This window comes from Porites lutea, chromosome 3 (genome assembly GCF_958299795.1).
Source record: "Porites lutea chromosome 3, jaPorLute2.1, whole genome shotgun sequence".
Classification (NCBI taxonomy): Eukaryota; Metazoa; Cnidaria; class Anthozoa; order Scleractinia; family Poritidae; genus Porites; species Porites lutea.
Window position 1 is genome coordinate 26,893,011 of NC_133203.1, and position 4,000 is coordinate 26,897,010.

General features: G+C 40.5%; 1 pseudogene; it reads left to right on the top strand.

The window, feature by feature from the left end:
- The window catches only part of LOC140930810 (uncharacterized), a 26,182-nt pseudogene extending 22,959 nt beyond the window's left edge, over positions 1-3,223 (top strand).
- The last annotated feature ends 777 nt before the right edge of the window (positions 3,224-4,000 follow it).

Below are 4,000 nucleotides of genomic sequence, written 5' to 3' on the forward strand. Positions count from 1 at the left end.
CATATCTAGTACTAACAGAATGTCTTTTGTCACTTTCATGTACTTTATTTTTAATTTCGGTGGCTATGACACTGCCAAATATGAAAGTGATACGTCTTAAGCGTGCAAAGATATAGCTCCCTAAAATTGCAAAAATTTACATACGTTTGTACGTGGGTGGGTGGGAGGGCGTGAGCAAGTTTGTGCCCGGCCCCCACCATACAAACGTCTGTAAAATTTCCCGACTTTGAGGAGCTATATCTTCGTTGGTTTTCAACAAATTACTTTCAAACTTGGCGATTTTACTAATTTAAAACGTTCTTTCCAGTGGTTTTCTTAGCTTGTCCATGTCAAAAGTTGAAAAAAAAAAAAAAAAAAAATGGAATCGTCTATCCTAACCGAGGTACACTTTTGGGCTGCGCCTCTTCGTATAGGTCATCATAAGGAGCACCTCAACGCCCCTCTCCCCCCCCCCCCCCTGTCTTCGCTTTCAAGGTATAAGATGTTGAAGTTTAAAAATAGACACACCAACACTAGACACGTTAAAGCTTGTTTAGCTGGAGCTTAATGGGACCGCTACCTTTTCTGACAGAACATAGCCAACTTGGACTGAAGGCAAAGTATTATTTTTGACGCACCAAAGAGGAAAGGCATCGGGGACCGTTAGAAACACAAAATCGTGACAACATGCATAAAAATTTGTTGCTTTGTTATTTAACAATTTATAATATGTTCTGTGATTTATTTTTGGAATGTCCATCTTTTGACCCTTTATCAGTATCTTGAAGCGGGCTTATAAACAGAAGAAGAGCCAAGAAGAAGCCAACAAATTGCCATAAAAGGAAAAATAAACAGCAAAAACAAACAAACACTATACAGGAACAGAGGATTTACTTAAAATATTTTCTATAAATGATGAGCAAGTAGCACTGATTTCAGTAAACGCTGTGCTCTCGTTCAACTCTCACCGCCATGGTTCAGTATTTCGTTGTTTTCCTGATTCTTTCTCTTTTTGGCGGCTCACTGGTAACAACCACCTCAACTCAGCAACAAAACGTCACAGAGTTAAAAGACTTATGCCAGGTAAGAAATGCATAAAGATATAAAAAGGAGTACTGCGCCGTAGATTAGGTACACCAAGAAACCATTTTATTACTCTCACGTCTTTATGATCATTTGCTAAAAAGTACCCGTTAAAAGTGTATGGCATTTTATTTAAAAGTCCTCGCTTCAGCATGATCTTTCCTCGAAAACCTGAAGCCTGTCCATTGTTAGCTGTTAATTTTCTCTGATTCCATCCTCGTCCATTCGAGGCGAGATAACGCTACAAAGAGGATTATGATATCCACGGTCCATTCCGTGCCTCGAAAACAAAGGAGACGGTTGGCGGGTATAGACTTTGTCCATTTTGGTCTGGAATCATTGTTTGCGTGAGAGCTACGGGTGTGTATGAACGTATTTATCGTTTCAATTCCAAATGAGAAGGAAATAGAAATAATTATGCGAATTCTTTTTCGTTGCTGTTCTAAATTAATCTAGGTAATTATGACAAGCCTCATTTCTTCGAGACAAGGTCTGAAAACTGGTATGGATTTTAGAGGCCAAGTCTGAATACGCGTGTAAAAAATGACGTGATTTGGTTTGAAATAGAGTCAGGATTTGGAGAACTGGGTGGCACATCCCCACCAAGAATTCCTAGGAGTACCCCCCCCCCCCCCCACCTCGAGTTATCTAAGATCCCGCGTCGTCTTTGTCTCTGCTAATTACAATTCATCTTTTTTTCCCCAACTTTAGCGATCTATGCTGGGTTTCCCCGGTATTCCAGGATCAAATGGTATACCTGGAGTGCCGGGAGTGCCGGGCGTCCCTGGGCCACACGGACCCCAGGGAAGAGAAGGTCTAAAAGGACAAATTGGTGATAAAGGATCACATGGAATGCCGGGTCTGAGAGGAGACAGAGGGCGCGAAGGACCCCCTGGGAAGAGTGGACCACGAGGAATTCAGGGAATGAAAGGTCAACAGGGACTTCTGGGAATGAAAGGAGAGAAAGGCATGGTGGGAAATCAATGAAGAAAAGGAGACAAAGGAGAGAAAGGAGAAAGCGTCAAAGCAAGTCAAGCAAGTGTAGTACCAGAAACCAACGGGAAACAATGTGTGTGGAAATCAAACAGCGGAACTGATAACGGAAAGATTAAGGTAATTATTAGAATAAGAATCATTCATAACACACCCCAAAGAAAATTCATTCCTTTTTAAATTAAAACATTTCAAAGAACACTGTCTTTCCTCTCACTCACCGTTTGCTGACACATTACATAAATAACTAAATAGTTACATTTCCGTACAATTTGGTTCTTTTTCAACGAAAAAAGGAAAACCATCGTGCGTGATAACATGATTCCTGGCCATATGGATAAGGATAACGAAAAATTTAAGCTATTACAGAGTTTTTAAAAATTAGCAAGTAATCTTGACTGGAGTAGTTAGAATCGATCATAACACACGGTTGTTCGCCTTACTACAATATGTTTGATTTGTTTGATTTTATTCCAGGACTGTACGTTTAACAAACTGCAGTCTAATTCAGCGCTCAGAGTCTCATTCCAGGAAAACACGAGGGTCTATGGAAGTGGTGCTAAGTGTCACCGGTGGTATTGTATTTCAAGTTCAATGGAAATGAATGCAGTGGACCAATGACGATTGAGGCTGTTGTTTTGAACTCCTGGCCATCTGGGTACCCTAATCTGCTGCATCATCGGTCATTTGAGGGGTACTGTGAAAACATTTCACAACGGGCGGTCAGAGTGGAATTGTGGGTAGGACAGTGTGGTGGCCAAACCCTGGGTAATGCTGACACTGGGTGGAATTCAGTGTCCCGGATAATGATTGAAGAAGTATCTAGGCCCCAGTCCTAATGAGGGGAGTCTTTAACTTCAGCGCTGTTTCAATTTCCTTAAAATAGCATTCTACAAATATAGACTGTAAAGCGCAAGGTGCGAAAGTATTGTTTTTGGTTATTTTCTTTTTAGCCATTTGTGGCTACTTCAATGGCATTAGATGGTCAATGGTAAACTATTATAACAGTACCATGATTTTGTATTATTATGTTGACATGTTAGTCCTGTGCAGCAGCTCTTTGTTTTGTCACGCTGCGCTTCTTTAGTTCCTTTGTGGGGAGGCACCTTTCGTGACGACACAATAATCGACTGATCGAGCTCGTAGGGAATTGGTCTCCCGGCCCATGCAGCCGTTTTGTCTTACAAATTACCGCTCCTTCTCGTTGCGTGACGAGACAAAATGGCTGTCATTGAGCTCGAGAGTGATTGATTGGCAATGCTTTTTGTAGATGATATGTTATGGATGCAAAATATATCACTAAAGCTTCATGGGAACCAATAATCTTTCATCTCAGCGAAAAAAAAAAATATGCTGAAGAGGTAACCTTCACATTGAAAATATTTCGACTGAAAAATCTTTAATTAAATCCGGAAGTAAAAATGATTTTTAAAATTAAATCTTTCTTTAATTAAATCACACGGCTAGATTCCTTTTTTAGCCAAACCGCTTCGAGGAAAGACCATTATTAAAAACGGATTAGAATTCGAGGAGTAAAATCGCACCTTGTAAAATTCATGTCAATTAGCTAGGAAGATGAATATGATTATAGGATAACTTGATTATCTCTAGCCTGCGTGGAAGGAGTTCGAAATTAGGGAAAGGAAAGGGAATTTAGGCGTGAGACCGCGCGCGAGGGAGAAGGGAGGAGAGGAAAGCGTTCCCCTTCCTCCTTTCTCGCGCGCCCTTAAGTGCTTCTCACGCACGAAAACCATTCCTTCCCTTCCCTTTCGAATGTCTACCACAGCGGAAAAAGAGGAATATGTATTTACTGACGTAACATTGAGATTCTTGTCAAAAAACCTTCCCATTACTTAAATAGCATCTTTGTTATATTTCTTGCATGTCAGTGCAGTTTGCTTTTATGTGTGATTAAAGATTTCAATATAAGACTGTCAGTCTAACG